Raw genomic sequence first — 23,894 nt, 5'->3', positions numbered from 1 at the left:
AGGTAAGAAACAACTCGACAGATTAACTGTCATGGTTTTATTTCATTGTTGCATAGTCATTCAATTTATTTGTATTCGGAAGGTTAAAGTGCAGTTTACATGACGTCAGCTGCTGCTTGAATTGTAGATGTTGGTAGCGGTGCGTCGAATGAATGGAAGCAAATGGTCTTACGTTTTTCGGTTTGTAAACAATTCCGTGTTGTTGACATAACACAACAATGGACGCCACACTGTCACCACAATCAATGTTTTTAATTTTTTTTATATTGCTCAGTTAACCACCACCTGATCATTAGTAACAATTAACTACTAGTTTTACAGGTAATTCCCGGCAGTCACGTGAGTTGTCCAAATATCTGAAGTGGACCCGTTTGATGTGTCCACTTTTTTCTTATTTTATCCTCCTTTTTGAAGCTGTTTGTCCTCCTTTCTAAACAATTGCATCTGGTCACCCTATTCATGCGCATCTACTATACCTCTACCGTTAGTAGGTTTTTTTTTTGTTCTTTACGGGGCAAAACTGCTAAAGTGATAAGCGCCTGTATCAGAACGTAAGGAGAAACAAGTACTAAATAAAAACATGGGGCGAAAAAGGCAACAAACCAGTCAAGTTAAGTTTAAAAGAGGAGCAGCTAAGGACAAGAACTTGAGCACGGAAAACATTGTTGGTGCAGGTCATCGCGCATGCGCGTGCGGGGTGGGGGTGTCCATGGGGGTGTCCAACTTGCTTCGCCATGCAGCTGCGGCGAATAAAAAGTAAGACGCGATCGACAGAGCGGAGGTCATCCGCTGAAACATCTGACATAGTAGACGGCAAACATAGGCGTAAACGTAAACAGTTAAAAAATATGGGCACCGGATCAGAAAGTGGCTCACCGTCAAGAACACAGCGGAGTGAGGCAGGGTCACCACTTAACAAACAGCGGTGACTAAAACGGCACTGTCCTACACGCAGCCGGACTAAAATGACAACCTGGCGACGTGAGGGCGGAAAGGAAGTCGACCACACTGTTGGGAGAGGTTTAATGTCCCCGAGTTTGTTCCCCTAGAGCGAAGACCATTGTGGACTCCCAGCTGCATCGGCAGCCTCGTTCACTGGCACTCCGACGTGGCCAGGAACCCACAGGAATACCACGTTAGCTCCCCCCACAGTAAGAAACCTAGGGTCCGTTGTACAGGTGGACTGAGTGCACCGCGTGAAGGCTCTGAAGAGCACTAGGAGAGAGTGAGCAGATGTCACAGTTTGGAAGCCCGTGTCGCTGGATGTACTGTGTGGCCTGATAAAGGGCGTAGAGCAACGCGGTAAAAAACAGGCACTGGTCAAGAAGCAGACACTGAGAGGTATCATCGCGGATCGAGTCCGAAATGGACACGTACCTCGGCAGTTACGAGCTCGCACCCATGGACAACGTGGCAGGCTCATCAGAATCCACGACTAACAGATCTGATGGCCCCCTTGTAAACTGCAGGACTCTCATTTCTCACACAGTGAGGTATACTTCATTCGATTAGCGGGAACGACACGGTGTTGTTGCAGACTGCATGCAAGGTACTAGTATTCGCCAAACTGTCAGTAGCGTCTAAATCTAGAGATACAGTAGCGTAGTTGCACTTTGAACATGTGTCATTCGTCTGAAGGCCGCCAGCGGAGAAATACGTCACTTATAAAGCAGGCAACTATGTTTACCCTGCTTCGTCTATCACAAATCTTCGTGTCTGTTAACTGCTAAGATAGCTACGCGAACACACTCAATAGATCTCTAAGCAAATGCGATCTTACTAACACGTTTTTAGTAGATTTTTGTTGCACAATTATAAATGAAATTCATGTGTGTCACAGTGTACGTCTGAACGAATGCCAAATGAGTATGTGCAGGATAGAAAGATTAGAAATTCCAACACGTGGCGAAATCACATAAATTTCGGAGTTTATTACTTAACATCGTAATTCACGTAGCTGTATTCGACGGTTCATGACGTTTACGTTCTACAAAAGTTGCGTTAATGCACCAATTTCCCTATCAACGCATATATCAATACATCAGGCAATGTGAATTTCGCTCGCCTATATAAGGTGAATCAAAAATTCTTAATCTTTAAAGACTGATTCTCCATACGAAAATAAATTTGCGTATGGGGTTACGTTACGTATCAGTCACATTTTTACAGATGCAATGACCTATGTCTATCAATACGGGTGGATAGGTAAAGAAATGACTTTTCATCAATTGTCAATTTTTATCAGAGAGCATACCTAGGAGAATTAATTAACTCCATATACAGTGTATATTAAAATGATTTATCAACGTTACGGAAATCTGTGAAAGCTCCCTACATCGTTTGAAGGAGCTGCGTAATCCATGATTTAATGCATGCGCACATACAGCGAAAATTCCGTGGGAGTGTCATTATATGGAATTGAAGCGTCACAACAAACAAAACAGATGGGCACAGCCTCGAAGTTGAACTGAGCTGTGGGGTGACAAAAGAATTCTGAAGATTAGGTGGATTGCGCATCTAATGGAGAGCTCTCTCTCTCACACACACACACACACACACACACACACACACACACAGAGAGAGAGAGAGAGAGAGGGGGGGGAGAGGGGGGAAGAGGGGGGGAAGAGGGGGGAAAAGGTACAATCGCGAAGTTCAATACGAAGGTCGTGAAAGTGAAGGCGATAGAGCAAGGATGGAGTAGTGTCCTTAGGAAGCGAATGAAGGCCAATGTGAATAAGGGCCGCCTCATGAAGCCAAGGTGATGAGGGTTTCTACCCACCGGGAACTTAGGCTGTCGGAGCAGGAGCCGAAACCGAACTCCACAAGGTAACATAAGTGGGATACGCCCCATACTGGCGATCAAAGGAGTCGTCGAAGGAGAAGGCATAGGATGAGTGGCCACACATGGCAAACAAATGGCTTGCATATCAGCTGAGGAGAAAGTCACAGAGGTAGTTCGGCAGCTTTTTGCATACAGACTCTCAACCGAGCTAGTGAAAAAGTCGCCAGTGGCTAAACGGATACCACGATGGTGAATAGCATTGAGACGGTGTAAGAGGGACGGACGTGCAGATCCATAAACGAAACACCCAGTGTAGTTTCGAACGGATAATGGACCGGTACAAAAGAAGACGGTGGTTTGGTCTGCTGCCCATGAAGTACCCTGAGGGCCCGCGTACTGCAGGCTGTCACGTAAGACACGTGGGAGGGCCAAGGAAGTTTCCTATCGAGCATAAGCCCCAGGAATTTCGTAGTTTCAACGAACGGAAGAGCAACAGGCCCAAGATGTAAAGACGAAGGACGAAACCAACTGCGCGGCCATAAATTCATATAAGCTGTTTTATAAGTGGAAAAACGAGAGCCATCGTCGATGCTCCATGAGTGAAGACTATCGAGATATCGCTGAAGACGCCGCTCAGTGAGACAGGTCCGTGAAGAACTGCAATAGATGGCAAAATCGTAACAAAAAGGGAGCCAGAAATGCCCGGCGGGAGACAGGCCATTATAGGATTAACGGCGATAGCAAAGAGGACGACGTTCAGGAAGGAATCCTGAGGCACACAGTTTTCCTGGATAAAGGTGTCCGACAAGGCAGAACCCACGCGTACCTTGAAAACTCGGTCTTATAAAAATTCATTAAGTAAAGGGGCAAGCGGCCATGGAAGAGAGTAAAGAGGATACCAGTCCTCCAGCAGGTGTCTTAGGCATTCTCCAGATCGAAAAACACGGCCACAGTAAGCGATTTCCGCAGTATAACATTCATGACATGGGTGGGCAAAGCGACGAGATGGTCAACTGCAGAACGGTGCGCTCGAAACACAGTGTGGACTGTGCAGTGGTGAGTAAATTGAGAGGAAGGTGTTTGTCCTTACTGGGCTTAGGTATGGGTTTGACAGTGGCTTCACGCCAGTGTCTGGCAAACGTGCCCTCTGACCAGATGCGGTTGGACGTATGAAGCAGAAAGTGCTTGCCCGCAAGAGAAAGATGCTGCAACATCTGAAAATGAAAAACGTCTGGCCCTGGGGAAAAGGATCAGGATGAAGTGAGAGCATTATCTAGTTCCCTCATGGTAAAGGAGGCATTACAGCGCTCACGATTCTGAGAAGTGTATCACACGAGCCGCCTCTGCTCGTTTCCGACGGAGGAAGGCAGGGTGATAGTGGAAGGAGCTCGAAATCTCCGCAAAATAACGGTCCAAAGTGTTGGGAGATAGTAGTAGGGTCCAGGATGACACCGTCTGCTGTGTCGGGCTAGAAATTGGGGAATGGATATTGGTTCCGCACAGCCGCCGGAGGTTGGCCCACACGACGGAAGGGGAGTGAAATTGTTGAAAGAACTAGTGACTGAAATCCAGCTAGCTGTTTTGCTATTCCGAAGAACGCGACGATACTGTCCACGCAACTGCTTATAATGAAAGCATTTGGCTATAGTCGGATGACGGTTAAAAACGCGGAGAGCACGTCTCCGCATGCGAATTTCATCGCGGCATGCTTCAGTCCACCAAGATACCGGGACTACCATCTGGTGCCTCCCCCATTTTTTCTAACACTTAGGAGTAAACGTATGTTAACAGCAGTAGCTGTTAAATCGCATGCCATCTGTTGGTTGCATTTGGTACAAAATTTTCATTCGTGGATGTTTGAGCCATTTACACATTACTGGGCTTGGCATGTAGATACCATTTCACACGAAACGTCAATGTTCCTTACTATGGCACTTCCACCCAAACCTCCAGATGTCACTCTGATCGGTACCAAACGTTGTGGATCGATAGAGTATCAACCAAAACTCCGATTTACTTCTTACTATGTGCTGTCGTCCAGCAGAACGGGCGTAAGCGTTAATTAAAAGTAACGCCAGAACTAAGGAGCACAGGAAAAGCTTAACTGTGAATAGCTAATACATATTGTTTCCGTGGGGAAGTCTGCAGAGCGTTAGATCGTCGTACCAAGGATCCTGGGTTAAATCACAGTGGTCACAATTTTTTTCTCCTGTATTATGCGTGAACCCACAGCTGTGATGCAGTTGTTTCATTATTCTACAGTTCCGGTTATTGGTGTCTGTTCTGTTGCCAATGTCCGACAGAACACCACACCTATCTACACAAATGTACTCAATAGGTTTGCTACTTTTAAGTAACTAAGCGAAAGCTGACTGGCAAAAGAATCATGCTACGAGCTCCGAAAACTACTTTCACATGTCAGGAAAATGTTCTGCCATAAAGTTAGACGCGTAAAAATCTAAAAAAGTCATCAGTGGGACTTGAACATAGGACCTTTTGATCGACGACTTCTTGCTCTTCCAACTCACCCTCACGAGATCTTCAAGATAATTGTTCACAGATACGCTTTTCCCGTATCCGTAGTTCTGGTGTTACTTTTAATTACTGTTTACGCATGTTCTACTGGACGACAGCACACAGCACGAACTAAATCGCGTTTTGGTTGATACTCTATCGACATACAACGTTTAGTACCGGTCAGAGTGTCTGATATCAGGAGGTTAGGGTGAACCTTCTTTATTTCAATTCTTCGGCTGATGCCACAATTTCCTTTAAAGGAGTTATCTGTTGGAATGACACACGCCAAGGCATCAAGAGGTAGGTAATTTGAGAGTGCTGTGAAGTGAGGGGAGTAGAAATTGTAACGAGACACGAAAGCTTGCGTACACCAAGCAGGTGTAGGGTGCAGCAGTTATGTAGAGACCTGCACAAGACATTCTAGCGTGGAGGCTGCATCAAACCGGTCTTCGGGAGAGAAGAGCGTAAGAATCTCTCCCCCTCCCCCCCCCATTCCCCGGGCCGCCTGCTCCTCACACAGAGTAAGTAGCCATGCTTTTTTTAATTAAAGGAAAAAAAAGACTTCAGGGACTATCCAGTAACGAAGTATGGCTCTGAGCACTATGGGACTTAACATCTGTGATCATCAGTCCCCTAGAACTTAGAACTACTTAAACCTAACTAACCTAAGGACATCACACACATCCATGCCCGAGGCAGGATTCGAACCTGCGACCGTAGCAGTCGCGCGGTTCCGGACTGAGCGCCTAGAACCGCGAGATCACCGCGGCCGGCCTATACATTTATCAATCAGGTTACTAATTTCGGTCAACTATGGCCATCTTCAGAGATAAAAACAAGGAAACAGAGGTAGCTTGACGTACAATGTTTCCAAATTACACAAAATACAGAATCAGAAATCACGAAAAGCAAATTTAAACATTTCCATACATGAGTGAATACAGTGTACCGAGTACCATGGACATCATTACGCCACACACGTTGATAATTTTAGGTAACTAAATATACTGCGTGGAGCAACGACTGACGCACCTGCATTCTGGCACGATAGATATCGCTAATGCACGTCAGTTACCATAATTTCAATAGAAATAGTTTTTAACTAAATGTACGAAAGAAAGTTTAACGGAAATAGATTTCAAAACAGGGTGTCTCTCCTGAAAGTCGTCAGGCGCATTCTCTCTGGTGTTTCAGCAGATATTTTGAATTTCGTTTTCACGTTGTGAAGTTGGAGTCAGCCCAGACAAATAAAGCTCACCACGTCTTCCATTCGATGTCCAGTGTCGACAGATAAGTCACTTTGTTTCCGTTACAGACAGAATGATTTTTAAAGGGAAATTTTACGTGCTTGTTCGGTAGAGCGGTTCCAGATTAGCCTAGTCAGATATTCGCTTTACCGATTTGTGTTAACAGGGACAGTAAAACGCAAAGAAAAAAAAATCCAGCAGCGGCAGCAGTGTCTCGGTACGCGCTGACCGCTACCGCCAAGCATGTACCGCTACCGAGTCGCTGTAGAATCTGATTATTCTTCGCGTTTTACTGTCCCTGTTAACACAAATCGACAACAAAAAAAAATATCGGACTAGGCTAATGTGAGAAGACGTGATGAGCACTATTTGTTTGGGCTGACTTCAGCAAACACTAAATTCAAAACAAAGTGTAACACGCAATGAAGTTTCGTTAAAGATTATACTACGTTACAAAATTACAGAGCATCATTATTCAATGCAGTCTACCTTTAAAACGAAGTGTGCAGCTTGTTAATGAAGCAGAACAAAAAGAAAGCCTTTGTAGCGCATACACCGCGCCCACGCAATAAAACAAAAAATATATATAAAATGTCACTGCACGTTGAGGGCTGTTTGTCCCACACCATCTGTTCATGAGCTTTAGTTAAAACAAAACTGTAATGAAGGTGGTTTTATTGAAAATTAATAGTAACTATGTGACAAAAGACATACAATATCATTGCAAAATGCGGTCGAATCATGAAATAACAGGTCTGCAGCTCACCGACAAAGCAGAACAAATATTTTTTTAACGGACAAGCTGTGCCATCATAATCCAGCCACCAATCGAGAGCACATAAGACGGTTCACGATTACATGTAATTAAATGAAAAACTATTGTCCTTGGACATAATTAGGGTATTTTATACAAATACCACTTCGAGGAAGGAGAGATTTTATTAAAAATCTAGTTCAAATGATGTTACAAAATTAACAGTACAATTATACAACGGAATCCACATGTATTATAAAATGAAGGAAATGTAATTTTTCGGTATCACATTACAAACACGGTTCATTTTCTCCGTTTCTAATAGAAAACAGGCAAAATGAATGCCCGGGCAATAGAGGATTTGACAAATAGTTGGTAATAAAATAACAGATCTGCAGTTTGCTAGCGAAGTAGAACGAAGATTTTTTTGTCATATTTTGTGTAGTTTGGAAACATCGTACGTCAAGCTACCCCTGTTTGCTTATTTTTAGTTCCGAAGTGTTCATCGCTGACCGAAATCAATAATCTAACTGACAAACATTTGTGGTCCACGACTGAATTTATAATCAAATAAAAATAAGTTGAAGGATTATATCATTATTCGCCCAGTGGCTATGATGTTAACTATGTGTCAAACATCGAGCCATCAGAGCCATCATTAGTTGCTAGTGACAGCGTCACACTGCCGGAATGAATAGTTGTAATCAGAATTTGCTAAACTTTTTCAGTAAACGAATTTTTCTTATGATTGCAGAAGGCTGACAACAACAATAACAACAATAATAATAACAATATTCCTGTCCTCCACTAAAAAAAAAAAAAAAAAAAAAAAGCACTCCGTCTTCAGGCCGCAAGCGGCCCATCGGGACCATCCAACCGCCGTATCATCCTCAGGTGAGGATGCGGATAGGAGGGGCGTGTGGTCAGCACACCGCTCTCCCGGTCGTTATGATAGTTTTCTTTGACCGGAGCCGTTACTATTCGGTCGAGTAGCTCCTCAATCGGCATCACGAGGCTGAGTGCACCCCGAAAAATGGCAACAGCGCATGGCGGCTGGATGGTCACCCATCCAAGTGCCGGCCACGCCCGACAGCACTTAACTTCGGTGATCTCAAGGGAACCGGTGTATCCACTGTGGCAAGGCCGTTGCCTCCTCCACTAAGATGCGACAAAATTCGGGTACTAATTTTGGTACAACCTGCACGGGAAATTTAATTTCGTAACACTGTTAATATATTCCCCTTCGCATGTGTAAGTAGCCTATATTGAAAGTTGATAAACTTCATGAACTACTGGCGCAAAAGAGACCGCTCCGGTAAATTTCTGTGACATCAAAATTTTACATGCCTACTGTTGTGTTCGCTACGGTAAAGTTTGGGTACAGAAAATCATTTCACGCAATTGCTGAAAAAGCTCTTCATTGCATACGTAGGACCACAGACTCTTAATTTTTGTCTTGGTTATAATGTATCATTCCTATCTACCTCATGTTTCACTATAGTTTAAGGCATCCCCGATGCAACAACATGGCCGCTACGTAAGAAATGGTCGTCCCGCTAATGCAAAACCGATTTCATCGCTGTGTAATGCCATTGCTCCATCAAGCTGAAAGTTGACACACTTCATTACATACTTACAAGCCTCCCCCCCCCCCCAGAAAAAACACACACAAGCTCGCTCCGTAAGCACCCCACTCCGTCTACCCCCTACTGGTACTACCTGGTCTCCCTCGGTCGAACCGAAGAAACCTTTTAGTGGACGGCTCACGCATTGTTCTGAAGTAGCGGGCGTTTACTTTCGGGTTCCGTTAGCAGAAGACTGCTGCTTTGACAAGCAACACTGATGTGTCCTGAAAACAAGTCCACTAGGGTGGTTTCTCAACACGATGCAGAGGCGAAGTAGTCTCCGGCGTCCGAATGTAAACAGCAGCAGTGGCCTAGCTACAGTTAACTATGATTGGCCTTCTTACAGTAGCTCATTTGTATGCATTCCTCGATATTTCTAAATTCGTAACTAATATACAGATTTTAGGCTCGACAGATAAAGCGAGACGCAAACAAAGGAGACAAATTCGTTAAATGCGAAGCATGGAGCAATTGTGTCTCACAATGAATCAGTGTTACGCTGCAGTTAAAATGCTAGACAGCCGAGCACTCCAACCAACAGAGGAGAGCAGAGCTCTAGTTGAAGTTGTGTATATAAATGCAATATATCGATAACATTAGCGTCTACATTTGATCCTACAACTTATCTGGTGGCTTCAGTTCCTCCACAAAATACAGCTCTAGTGCTTTGGGTTATCTTACTAACAAAAACGGCTGGAGAGAAAAAAATAAATAAAAATCAATGAGAGAACTGCATCCTGTGGCGGGAGTTTCAAATTGGATATATTCAAAAATAATCAATTTATCATACCTTTACATAAATGAAAATTTTTTCTTTTACCGTTGTTTCTGTAGGTCCCCGAAGACAAGGTTAGACTAATTTCGACGAACACAGAAACGTCTATGTAAGCATGCTCAATACGTGAATAAAACGGAAATATACAATAACGCGTAGTAGAGGGAAAAAATGTTTCACAATGGCTTGCGGAGTACCAGAGGCGTGTGCGAGGGAGGTGCTACGCTCGCCTCCTCCGCCAAAATATGGATAACCAATTGTCTGGGGTACAATATTTTTTGTGCAACATACACAATTTATTTCTTGTGGCATGGCACGTATCGAATCTAAGCAACTCGCTTATACAAATAAATGACAATTTCAGCGTCTTGGCTTCTCTTCCCCCCGCCCCCTTGGGTAAGTTTCTGCAGACCTATTCAGAGTATGGATGTAGATTTAACCAGTGCTGGAACAATTTAATGTCACGCACACTAGCGATGTTCTATATTTTGTATCTCTGCACGAATTCTTCATCATCATCATCATCATCATCATCATCATCATCATCATCATCATCATCTAGGAGGCAGCACTGTATCAATCTATTAGACGATGACATCTACATAATTAGGGACTCCTGTATCATGTGTAGCTTGTTATAGAAATTCCAGTCGCGGTCTTTTACGACATCCATGAAGTGCAGATTCTGATGTATTATGTGACCAATCCACTTCTTCGTTCTGCCAATCTAAATGGCCTGTTTTCATTTGCCCACTTTATCTTTAAACACGCGTGTCCAGCACCGTAAGCAAAATGCTTCAAGAAATTTCATTTCACTTTCCCTGCTGTCCACGATTCACATCCTTCTTTTCCAATCATTTCCTGCTCCTCTTAGAATTTGCCAACATCTAACAAATGTCAAATCGTGTGATATAAAACCAGAACTGACACTGTATTTAGCAGATCTACTTGGGATAAATACGATGTGATTGTACATACGCTTCCGAGGAATTACATGTTTGACCTGAAACAGTAAAACTCTCTTAGAATTTCCGAAAACGGAAAAATAATTTTTTTTGTAAGCTAAGAAATTAAAAGACTCCGTTCAAAGCGAGGCACTGTCGTAAGTAAGCCAGGATCTATTTCCTCACTGGTCGACGTTACTAACAAAAATATAATAATAATTATTATAATGAATTCATCAGTCTATTAAAAACAATTTCAATCCCTTCAACGTCAGTCTGATCACTTTTTCATTAGGTACTGTTTCGGGCACCATCACATAATGAGACGAACTGTCCAGCATTACAGCTCTGCATTCAAAAACGTACTTCAAAATCACGTCAGCGTTAATCCAAGCCCAATATTTAGCACCAAGTTTTCCAACAACCGTCCGATATGATTTCCCTGACTTAGATAAAATATGCTGCACATTGAAAAGCGAATACTAAGGGATATGATTTTCAGCGGATTATTTTAAAATCAGTTTCTAAACTACAGAAGATTTACGACGACGACGAATGACTCCTGAAACAAATGGCTCTGACAAGGGAACCTCCCCATCGCACCCCCCTCAGATTTAGTTATAAGTTGGCACAGTGGATAGGCCTTGAAAAACTGAACAAAGATCAATCGAGAAAACAGGAAGAAATTGTGTGGAACTATGAAAAAATAAGCAAAATATACAAACTGAGTAGTCCATGTGCAACATAGGCAACATCAAGAAGAGCGCAACCGCAGTAGCGCCGTGGTCCCGTGGTTAGCGTGAGCTGCTACGGAGCGAGAGGTCCTTGGTTCAAGACTTCCCTCGAGTGAAAAATTTACTTTCTTTATTTTCGCAAAGTTATGATCTGTCCGTTCGTTCATTGACGTCACTGTTCACTGTAATAACTTTAGTGTCTGTGTTTTGCGACCGCACCGCAAAACCGTGCCATTAGTAGACGAAAGGAGGTGCCTCTCCAATGGGAACCGAAAACATTTGATCGCAAGGTCATAGGTCAACCGATTCTTCCACAGAAAAACACGTCTGATATATTCTATACGACACTGGTGACGGCATGTGCGTCACATGACAGGAATTTGTTGTCGACCCACCTAACTTGTACACTTGGCGAATGGGTAAAAAGATTCTTCTGCCTTGCCCGATTTTGGTTTTCTTGTGGATGTGATAATCACTCCCAAAAAACGGATGAAAACATAATAGTTTGTCACATAAACTGAAAAAAAAATTAAACTTTTCACTCGAGGGAAGACTCGAACCAAGGACCTCTCGTCCCGCAGAGGCTCACGCTAACCACGGGACCACGACGCTCCTGTGCTTATATTATCCTTGATGTTGCCTATCTTCCACATGGACTACTCAGTTTATATATTTTGCTCATTTTTTATAGCTCCTCACAACTTCTTCCTGTTTTCTCGATTGATGTGTGTTCAGTTTTTCAAGGCCTATCCACTGTGCCAACTTATAACTAAATCTAAGGGGGGTGCGATGGGGAGGTTCCCTTGTGAGCACTATGGGACTTAATATCGATAGTCATCAGTCCCATAGAACTTAGAACTACGTAAACCTAACTAACCTAAGGACAGCACACAACATCCAGTCATCACGAGGCAGAGAAAATCCCTGACCCCGCCGGGAATCGAACCCGGGAACCCGGGCGCGGGAAGCGAAACGCTACCGCATTTCGCAAGGTGATATGTACGCACATTATTGGTGAGCTTTCTTCCAAGTTGAGAAAGAAAATCTTACTCCGGAGCTAGATCCAATTTTACGTGACCCACGTGCTCTCAATTGCCCCCTAAATAAAACTATGATCAAAAATAAATCTGAAGTATATTTTCACTTCATTCACATCGGAATTTTTTTTGATTCCTCATTACTCCGAATGGACATTTTCCCAAGGCTACCTCGCCCGAATCGTTCTTTTGCAGTCTTCCCCAATATTGCAGAGCTGTATTTCCGATGTTACTATATGACAGACTTCTGAACTTAATGCGAACCATGCAAGTATTACAGAGAGCCCTAGTAGTCAAGTAGTCTAACGAAAAGGTATAGTACATGTTCTGCCAGCATGCATTGTATCTTGAAGGAACTATGCTAGGAAATGTACGTTTCAAATGCCAATGAGAACCATCTTTGCCTTCTACATTGCCAACAGCACTCGGCAGACCAGATGGTCACCCACCCAAGTGCTAGCCCAGGCCGACAGCGCTTAACTTCGGTGATCGGACGGGAACCGGTGTTACCACTGCGGCAAGGCCGTTGGCAGACAGGTCAGCAGAAGCGAAAAAAATTCTTTCATGCTTTTAAAATGACCGACGACTAAACAGCTAGCAAAGGAAATGTATGAAATCACACAAGTAACCGAACTTCGGTACAAATTATCCTATCTCTTCTAGTATAAGTTATTATTTATTTGAAGTAGAGCTTCGGCATTTTGGGCATAGTAAAAAATAAGTGCACACCGTATCTAGAAGTATCACGACTTCTTGTTACTGAACATAGATCAAAATAAGGTAATTTGAACTAAATCAGGCAACATAATTGCATTCCTATCACGTTCATTGCAACAGTACAAAGAAGTTGTCGAATGTGGGAAATAATTCAGCTTTTTGTAGTCTGTTATCGTTTGCTACTCACAACACTCACAATGGTGTTCTCGACACAGCGCCTGCGAATGGACAATGGCGTTAACAGAATTAGGTAAAATAGGAGTGCACGGAACATCCTTCACCGAGTTTCACATGTGTGCCCGCTGCGAAAAAAGTTACGTGAGCCGCATACTATCGGAGGGTTATAATTAAAGTGCAGCTACCCACAGAGGTCCAGTGTGGGCTGTAATTATCGTACGGCAGCGAAACTTTGAAGATATTCTATTGCGTTAATGCGGAACCAATTTATGTTGGGAAAAAATTAGTTCCAATTATGGAAATCAGGTGCAAATCTGGCGCTGTGCAAGAAAGTCGTATAGAAATGTTACCATACATAAAATGTCGGCAACGGTATGTGTGGGCAGAAGTCAAACAAGTGGGAAAGGCATAATGTTGATTTTATTATTAACCACCATTTACACAATTGTTCAATATGAGCACCGAATTCTTCGACGAACGCCAAAATTGGAACTTTTTTTTTTGTCACCGTATAAATCAAGTTTCGTTGTCATACGATAATTACAGTCCACACTGGGTCTCCGTGAGTAGTACTATTCACAGAGTATTTAAGCAGCACCTGTCAATCATCTTTCGGTACACTGCCAATCCTATTTCGGTACTTAGGTATCAGTTTATTGTTAGATATTTTACTGTTCTTTCCTGCTCACGTACGGTACGTTTAATTAAATGATTTCTGAATAAACATAATTCCTGAAACTAAGAAGACTAGAATCTGGTATCACTACACGAGCTGATGTTTAGTGTATCATTTATTTGCGTAGTCTCGCCATTAGCATTTTACAGGATGTTAATCTTTCCTTCGGTACAAATTGTGGACATTTTACTTGTCTATAAAATTATCGTAAGAGCGTTAAGCTTCAATTATCGATAATCCCATTCTCCTTCACAAAATTTATCTTTTAATCATAACGTTCCTAGTTGTAGCCAACATAATGCTCCCTCGTTTCTCCAAGAAATAATAAACTAAGACGACCAAGGAGGGAATTTCAGTAGGCTGTTTATATGGGAGCTTTTTTTTTAAAAAAAAAAAAACTGCGTCACAGGGATTCGTCGTGGTAAGGTTAAACTAAGAAAACTTAAAGTGTAACATATTTCAAAAATAAAAATGGAAAAAAAGAATGTTAGCCTATTGTTCGCCTTTTTCGTCTATTTAATGTGCTGCCGCTTTCACTAACTCAGTCTACCAAACTTTCCCAGTAACTACCAAATCACACACTTAAAATGTGACTATTGAAGTTCTGTCGCTCTAAGAGTCTTGCCTACTACTACTACTACTACTACTACTACTAATAATAATAATAATAATAATAATAATAATAATAAAATCTCGTTCGAGAGATTAATAGATATGCTTTCGTGTGTGAAATTTTTACAGTCTTATTTTCCACGCGGATTATGAAAAGGTCACATAGATATTAAATAATGTGGATTATCTTTGATTGCTTAAAGACCCGCCTGGGGATCCACGCGCGTTAGCACGTCGCCCCCGGCATTTGGGGAGGCGCGCCGGCCCCCTGGACAGGCAAGGCCGGCTGATGAACGACTGGGACAGGCGTGGCAACCAGCCCTCATGTGCTTTGTAGGTGGTTTCCCCACATCCGACAAGGTGAATACCGAGCTGGTACCCACGTTCGGCCCGAGTTACACGCTTCACGAACATTTAGAACACGTTCGCTCACTTTCACATGGAGTAACACCAGTCGTAGATGGGGTGCATATGTTACTGCCCATGTGTGCGAGTTGGCGACGGCAGATAAGGTGTCCGGCTCACTGCCTATCGCTAACATTCCAAATCCAATAAATAATCTGCCAACCCCGCAAAGACACAGGGTAAAGCCAGGACATAGAAACAAAAGTGTCCGTTTTAGCTGACAAAACGTTCTGGCAAACATGCATATAAACACACTGATTCTGAAACTACGAAGTGCAAATAAGAGAAATAACTTTTATAAAAGAAGTGTCGTAATTTGTCATTCCGAATGTAGATTAAAAGGAAACTTAAAAAAATAATAATGTAAAGGAGCAGAATGCGTCGTTTCGTGCGCAAATTAAAGACTTTACACGGAACTTTTCATCCTGTACTTGGGTCTGGAAACTGCATTACGGCTGCAGCGACTTAATGGCTTCCAAACGGATATCTCACACCAGCAACGCCTTTCAAAAGCGACGTGTGCAATCGACCTCTGAACGTGGACGCACAGTACGAGCGATAGGGCACGTTATCTGTGGGGCCATGTCACACTATACTATACTAACTCACAGGGCTGCACGCTTCCGTTCTACAAGAGCTGACAGCTCAACAGCAAGTTACAACATGCGAAACCCAAGGTCTAGACTAAGCTGACTGGATAAAGGGGAAACATTCTGCCTCACGCATGCATATTACTTTGCATTATATATGGAAAACTGTATTGTAACACATTTTGGATAGTCGGTCGCAGACTCGTGACGTTGCAGACTGTACAGCGCATTTCTGAGATCTTAACTGACACGGATACATGAAAACAACGCAAGGAACTGCGGTATTCACTCTTCTCGGTAAGTTACGCAGTTCGCAATTGAATTAGTGTCGATCCAGTCGGCAGTGTTGCTCCTCCATAAAAAAAGCAAGCTTATATAACACTGATGTTATTTACGCCACAAACCGAAATAGTTCTTAACGCGCTAAATGATCAGTCCCAGTCCACTTCTCTTCTGATTCTGCTTTTAACGATGACATAGCAAGCACTAAAGGAAGACTCCACTTCTCTTCTGATTTTGCTTTTAACGATGACATAGCAAGCACTAAAGGAAGGTTAGGAAAAATATGGAAAGGAAATTAAAGTTTGAGGAGAAGAAATAAAAACTTTTAGAATTGCCGATGATATTTTAATTCTATCACAGACGGGAAAGGACTTGGAAGAGCTGTTTAACAGAATGACAAGTGACCTTGAAAAAGGGTTATAAGACGAATGGCAAGGTTAGAGCAAGGGGAATGAAATGCATTCGAATTAAATCAGATGATTCTGAGGGAATTCGATTAGGAAATCGAACATTACAAGTAGTAGATGAGTTTTGTTATTTGGCCAGTACAGTAAGGAGGTCCCAAGCAACGTAGGGCGTCGAAAGTAAGGAGCAAGACAAGGGATTAACGCAGTTAAGAAGATGTAGGTTTTATCAGTTATGCAGAGATGAAGAGGCTTGCACAGTATAGAGTGGAGCGCTGCAACAAACCAGCCTTCGAACAGACGACGGCGACATCATCTGCATTAAAACAATGCTGTAGAACTCCAGAATCAGATCTGCCAAGTATTAAGATACTGAGTAATCTTTTAATCTAACATATCGGACACAAAACTGCACGAATATTCCATCAGGATAATTTTAATTTAGTACTTGAATAGGACTCGTGTAAGAAGGTTCTTTGTCACCAGTTTTCTAGAGTCTTGGAGGTAATTTTGCGAAACTAAAAAGGAACAATGGTTTATGGAACGTGTCCGTAGTACCTGTATTTTTCTGATGACATAGTATATGAAGGAAAAAAAGTATCGCTCTTGGAGACTCAACGCTGATCTACACCATATGTGACTTTCAGAATTTTTTCGCGATTTTTGTAAAATAAGTAAACTTTAAATTTCATAGCTATAACCAGTTAAACATCGACAATGTCAGAAAAATGCTCTTTCACGCAGCTTCTACTCAGCTAACGCAATGTGATACGTACCATATCGAGCAAAATGCTTTGGGAAGATAAAGTATCTCAAAAAGTTCAATACTTTGCATGATTCGTGATATGACGTGTAAGTTTGAAGCTGTTTCCCGGACGGGGAAGTTTCACTCTAGAAAAAAATAAATAAATTGAAAGATCTGGACCTAATTACAATTAAGAGCAGAGTTTAACACCCTTAAATACACTATAGGAATTATACCCTACGTGAAATTCAGGATTTTTTGTTGTGTTTGCAGATGAACACTTTAAAAACGCTTCTGTTATCGCTGCAATGAACACAGCGCTGCCTGCAGGCAGTACTATTCGCGACAACGTCGCAACTTGTGCCCTTAAACTATAGCTGTGTGTGCTGCGCATGTTGTCTGTTACGCTGGATACATGCAGATGGTCGTAATAATCCTTTCGGCTCTTTGTCAGAAGTCGTCCCCGACACGATGTTTTTTACTTTTTACCGTCCGGTCTACTGTCGCAGACAATACGAAACGCCGCTCGTTCAAGTGTGTGTGTGTGTGTGTGTGTGTGTGTGTGTGTGTGTGTGTGTGTGTGTGTACTCCTAAGGGACCAAACTGCTGAGGTCATCGGTCCCTAGACTTACACACTACTCAAACTAACTTTACGCTAAGGGCAACACTCACACCTACGCCCGTTGGAGGACTCAAACCTCCAACGGGAGGGGCCGCACGATTAGTGACATGTCGCAAGTGTGTGTGTGTGTGTGTGTGTGTGTGTGTGTGTGTGTGTGTGTGTGTACTCCAAACTGCTGAGGTCATCGGTCCCTAGACTTACACACTACTCTAACTTTACGCTAAGGGCAACACTCACACCTACGCCCGTTGGAGGACTCAAACCTCCAACGGGAGGGGCCGCACGATTAGTGACATAGCGCCTCTAACCGCGCGGCCACTGCGCGCTGCCTCGTTCAATTGACAGTACGAGATTTCAATGATGAGAATGAGCACTAAGGATCTCTCCCTCATGTGCAGTGACGAACATCGCAGTGAATCTGAAGTTAGGTACCAAGAAGAAAGTGACAATATCTAAACAGTAGCATGTGAATGAAATGATCATTCAGTTCTTGTCTGCCAACAAGGATTTACGGCTCGTCAATCTGCTCAGAAAACAATGGCACTGGTTTAAAAAAATAACTTGTTCCAAAATTAAACGTAACAAACGTTGATGCAGAGAAGAAAACACACATCTTGGAACTGGAAAAAAAGTTTAATATTATACTCGTAGACTGTGAGAGTTGCCGATCTTCGTGGTCTCGAGGTAGCATCACTGCTTCGTAAACCAGAAATAGCTGCGAGTTCCGTCCTAGCAATGGGTTGTGGTCTGGGATACAACTGAACTTTCTACTCACAACTAGTGTTTCCGAGTGCTAGTCGCCTTGTGAACACACCAAAGAAGTGTAAGGCGAAGCGCCGGCCGAAGTGGCCGTGCGGTTAAAGGCGCTGCAGTCTGGAACCGCAAGACCGCTACGGTCGCAGGTTCGAATCCTGCCTCGGGCATGGATGTTTGTGATGTCCTTAGGTAAGTTAGGTTTAACTAGTTCTAAGTTCTAGGGGACTAATGACCTCAGCAGTTGAGTCCCATAGTGCTCAGAGCCATTTGAACCATTTGTAAGGCGAAGGAAGAGCGCCCCTGCTATTTCACGGGGCTACTTAGCGCTTTTGTTTCTTTTACTGTTGCCGCAGCTCGGAAGATGACTCGACTACGATCACGTTGCTTGGTACCGCCAGCAGCCTTTCAGGCTCCGCAGCTGAGAGACTGCAATGGCGCTTCCTGGTGTCAGAACTCTTACTTCGGCGTATGAAGCACAGGGCAATTCGAAATGAATATGGTGATTACAAGTGTCTATATCTATTTAATTCATAATGATACATCGATGAGGATTACAGAGAATGGAAAGAAAGTTACGAACTTCCATCGCAAACACTGTGAATCGGATGCTGAAACATGCACGGAGGTGCTTATGTGGCAACTTCTGTATCACAACTGTCCGCAGAATCTGCTGGGGTACCATAGGGATCCGTTCTCGGACCAACGATGTATTTCATATACACGTCAGATCTCCCTAGTCTCGACGAGTGGAACTTGCCATCTACGGCCTACGCAGACGATACAGCAGTAACACCTGCAGCCCTGGCATCAAGAACGCTACGAGAAGCATGCCACGAATTTTAATCAAAGCCCGCAAAATGAATTCCCTCGAACGTGTCAAAGAGTCAAGCAGTCATCTTCATATTGAGGAAAACAGCCAATTTACCTCGACTATATCTCTACAATGCGCGAATAACATGGACAATGTCACCCAAGTATCTCGATATCTTAATAGATAGCAAACTCATATGGTAAAGGCACACTGAAGACACATGAGAAAAGGTGGGTCAGTGACGGGGAGCCATACATACACTTCACTTTACTCCACTCCGAATTATCAATTGAGCTTATGGTAGCTAGAAATCTACAGGACATTCATCCGCCCCACTGTGGGATTCAGCTGCGCAGAAAGGACACTGTGGCCAAGAATTACTTGCACATACCGCACACACCACAAAACAAAGCTCTGAAAACAAATCTTCATGTGACGTATAATTACCCCGTCAAATGCCCCCATGAAGCAGCTGAAGAACAAGAGATGCTCGATCGATTCAAGGAGACACCAACTCACGCTACAGTGAAGAAGAAGGGTCGCGGAACCCGCTAACAAGGGCGCCCTGAAACCCGTAAGACGGTTTAGGGCGTTACAAAATGAATGCTACAATGGTACTAAAATCTAAACGAAGCAAGCAAATTAACTATAAATTTTCCTGCAACTTGATGACAAAGTGAAGTTTTCCTGAACTATCCACAGGCACGAATATAGTAGTAAATACTTCCCAAACTACAATCTACAAGGGACTATCAAAAAGTTTGCATTTGAGGGCGTTGCTGCAGGGTATATGCAACCCAGCGTAACGCCGATGCTGGTATATAAGCACCGACATATAGGCAAAGGATTAGTATTGCATTCGTGTCTTTCCGACGCGCGTGCCGTAAATGTGGAAAGGCGAACTATGGTGACTTCCTTACCAAATGCGTCCGAACAGGACCAACGTGCAGTTATTCTTTTTCTTGCCTGCCGACGGATGAACACCAGTAGGCATATGTCCGAGACTGAAGGTAGTGTACGGGGCAGCATGTCTGTCGGAAATCACCGTTCGTGGAATGGTGCGCCAAGTCCCATGCTGGTCGCGACTCGACACAGGGCACCGGCGGGGGGGCCGCCTGAACTGGGAGACACTCAGGCACCCATCCTCCAGACCTGATCTCTCCCCATACGGATATTGTCGGTTCCTTAATAAAGGCCTTGAAGGGTCGACGATTCCAGTCGGACGAGGTTGCGTAGTAGGTAGTTAGAGACTTCACGCAGCAGGACACGGTGCTTCACCAAACGGGTAAGCCCCAACTTGGTGTAACGGTGGGATGATTGTCTAAATGCTCACGGCGATTTTATACAATTGGCATACATCTTCTGGACGATACAGCCTTCGACCAGGAACTTTTTTATTGCCCTCATATATTGCTAAGGGACTATCCCGGAACCCAAAATCTAGTACCAGTTACTGGCTGCCTACCTAACGGCTTCTGTGGGCAACGTAAATTTGATTTTTAATATTCCGCATAGTTGTTGAACGAGTTTTTAAAATGTTATCATAGTCTACTCACATTAAGTAGTAGTTCAGTTTTATGTTAAAGGTTTACCACAATAAGACAGGTATTACAATAACAAACTTTGTACATAGCGAGGCAGCGTAACTGACAGTGCGCAAATACCCGGACTATATTAAAAAATGGTTCAAATGGCTCTGAGCACTATGGGACTTAACATCTGACCTACTTGAACTTGACTAACCTAAGGACATCACATACATCCATGCCCTAGGCAGGATTCGAACCTGTGACCCTAGCGGTCTCGCAGTTCCAGACTGAAGCGCCTACAACCGCTCGGCCACAACGGCCGGCGGACTATATACCTCCAGCATTTCAAAATGAGAGTACTTGTTGGTTTCCAATAAACTTTACACATAATTTCCAAACTTTTTTCTCGTTCAAAGCCTTAATGCCAAATACTTAACACACTACTCATTTGTGAAGGTTGTAAAAGAAAGGAAAAAGAACTGGTTGGGACATTCACTGAGAAGGGAGTGCTTGCTAGAAGATGCTTTGGAAGGATTGGTTTGTGGGAGAAGACTGAAGATGACAGACGACATAAAGGGAAGAGGAAATTATGCAGACCTGAAGAGGATGGCAGAAGACCGGACAGAATGGAGAACTACCATGTGAAAATCTGCCTTTTGGCAGAACGCTGATTACTCATTTGTGAGGTAATCAGACGTTTGAAGCTGTTTCATGTATGGGACTGCGATTCCTCTCTGAGAAATCAGGAGTTTATTGATACTTGTAAACCCGAGAAGATAGCAGAAAGCTAAGTGAAAATGGCGGATCTCATATACATGGCTGGTGTTCCAGTCTTTGCCACTTAGATCTCCGAACCAGACACCCATGGACTTCTGTGCATGGGTTCATGTGAAAGATCTTGTGTACGAGCCTCCTTCAGCGAAAACGTCTTCAGGAACTCAAAATGTGTCTTTGTAACGAGCTTGCGGCAATGACACTACGCATGCTTCAGAATGTATGGTGAGAAATGGGCTACCGCTTAGATGTTGTCAGTGTGTTAAGGGGTATGACCTGGAACATTATAAAGGGTGTAAAAAAATTGAAGTTTCTTTTCTATTATTTGTAATTCTTATCGGCGTCGAGTAAGCACTGTATAGTTATGTATGTTTGTAATAGCTACATTCAGATTCAATTGCCACGCATTGCTGTTATCACCGACCGTCGCGATTTATGTGCCTGGAGAGCAACGCGTAACTACTCTGAAAGGAAACTATACAGGCACTGTCGGGTCAATTGGGGGTACTGTCGAGATGTCAACAGCAAATGGATGCTGAGACTTGTGATGCTTCCGCCGCCGCCGTCAGTGCACGTCGTAGCTGAGCTCCGAGTTCCGAACCTATGTATAGAGAGTAACAGTGTAAACGCCTCCACGAACTGATTTCAGATACTCGTAGCCAGTGTCAGATAGTAACTATCTGACAGTCTTATTTTCTGTGTGTGTGTGTGTGTGTGTGTGTGTGTGTGTGTGTGTGTGTGTGTGCGCGCGCGCGCGCACACCAGTTGCTGGAATGCAACAAAATTTGTATGTATGCGGATGACGATAACCTAAATAATAAGAGTACGTTGTGTTAACTGAATGAATGCGAAACAACGACGACAGCAACAACCGCATATCATATACCCAGCCATAGGAATCTTATCAAATAATCTTAATAATAAACGACTATTCACGACAATTTTTTTTTGACAAATACCGTTCGTGTTCTAACTGAACGTGAGGTTGCTTGACCCAATCTTCTGTACACATTCAGAACTACATTATGTGAACGAGCGAGGTGGCGCAGTGTTTAGCTCACGACGACGAATCAAACCCGTCTCCGGCCATCCTGATTTAGGTTTTCGTGATTTCCCTAATTCGTTTCAGGCAAATGTCGGGATGGTTCCTTTGAAAGGGCACGGCCGACTTCCTTCCCTTCCTACCCCAATCCGAGCTTGTGCTCCGTCTCTAATGACGTTGTCGACGGGACGTTAAACACAAATCTCCTCCTCCTACAATATGTGAAAATTAGGTCATTAATGTAGGGGAATTTGTGCTAGACGGAAACGAAAAACTTGAATTTTCGCTTCTTGTAAGTAGTCTGTTGAAATAAATTAGACTACCTGATTAGTCTCCACCCTCGTCCGATGACAATAAAGGTCGGTACTTTAGGTAGCGAAACAAAAACATCATCAGAAGAGAGAACACGCACAGGATTATCAGTCGGGAAAGTGCAGGTAAGATAGCAATCCCCGGGCTTGTATGTACTTGCAAAGCACACCATCGGCCAAGACTATGGTATCTCAGGAAGCTTTCGTTTTTGTGGTGCCACAACGAACTTTTCAGGAAATTCCCAAATGACCCTACTCATGGTGTGAGTAATATTAAACACTATGAAATAAACCTGTATTGCAACAATGGTAGAACCGAGGCCTAAAATTCCAAGTATTTAGTAGCGTCTGCCGCACTCCGAAATATTTTCTGTAAAGGCGACACTGGTAGCCGTTTTCTTCGTCGTAAGAGGAGCTCGAAGTCAAACGGAGTCGTGCTCACATAGATTGATCCCGAATAGTTCACTCATTCAAAACGAAATCTCTCCACAATTTCGCTCAAATATGGGTAGCTACTAGTCTTTGATCACCATTCTTTTAGCCAGGATTTTGTGACTTTACCTTGTTTCAACAATGTTGGAACGATGACCTTTTGTGCACCGTAGTTCGTGTTTAATGGAGTTATTTGTAGCTATCACAAAGATGGAGCCCTACTGAAAGCCCTCCCAGTGCCACTTAATAGATGTTTGCATCACATAACAGACCAAATCTTTGCTGAGACACTGAAGAACGTATTCTTTGACAACATGTGAGGATTAAATATGAACGCGTACGAACTACGCATGTCTTGCCATCTAGTGTAAAGGATTCAACCAACACTGCTCTTACTGGTGTACTCTGAACACGAATTAAAAGACGGAAGGAAGATCAGGGTTTAACGTCCCGTCGACACGTCGTCTTTTAGAAACGAATCGAAAGCTAGGATTTTTTTCAAGGCTGGGGAAGGAAATCGGCCGTATCCTTCCTAAGAAACCATTCCGGCATTTCCCTGGAGCGATTTAGGGAGACCACGGAAAGCCTGAATCT

The 23,894-nt window shown here is 43.3% G+C and overlaps 1 protein-coding gene and 1 pseudogene across 4 annotated transcripts in view; both read right to left on the bottom strand.

Annotated features, from left to right (window-relative positions):
- Positions 1-23,894, bottom strand: part of LOC126203836 (mucin-5AC) — a 572,866-nt gene that overhangs the window by 132,698 nt on the left and 416,274 nt on the right. The gene's annotated exons all lie outside the window — the stretch shown is intronic.
- LOC126204606 (5S ribosomal RNA) lies at positions 12,829-12,946 on the bottom strand (annotated as a pseudogene).

The sequence above is a fragment of the Schistocerca nitens genome, chromosome 9 (genome assembly GCF_023898315.1).
Source record: "Schistocerca nitens isolate TAMUIC-IGC-003100 chromosome 9, iqSchNite1.1, whole genome shotgun sequence".
Taxonomy (NCBI): domain Eukaryota; kingdom Metazoa; phylum Arthropoda; class Insecta; order Orthoptera; family Acrididae; genus Schistocerca; species Schistocerca nitens.
Note: the sequence above shows the minus strand (reverse complement) of the source record. Positions and strands in the feature narration are given on the sequence as shown.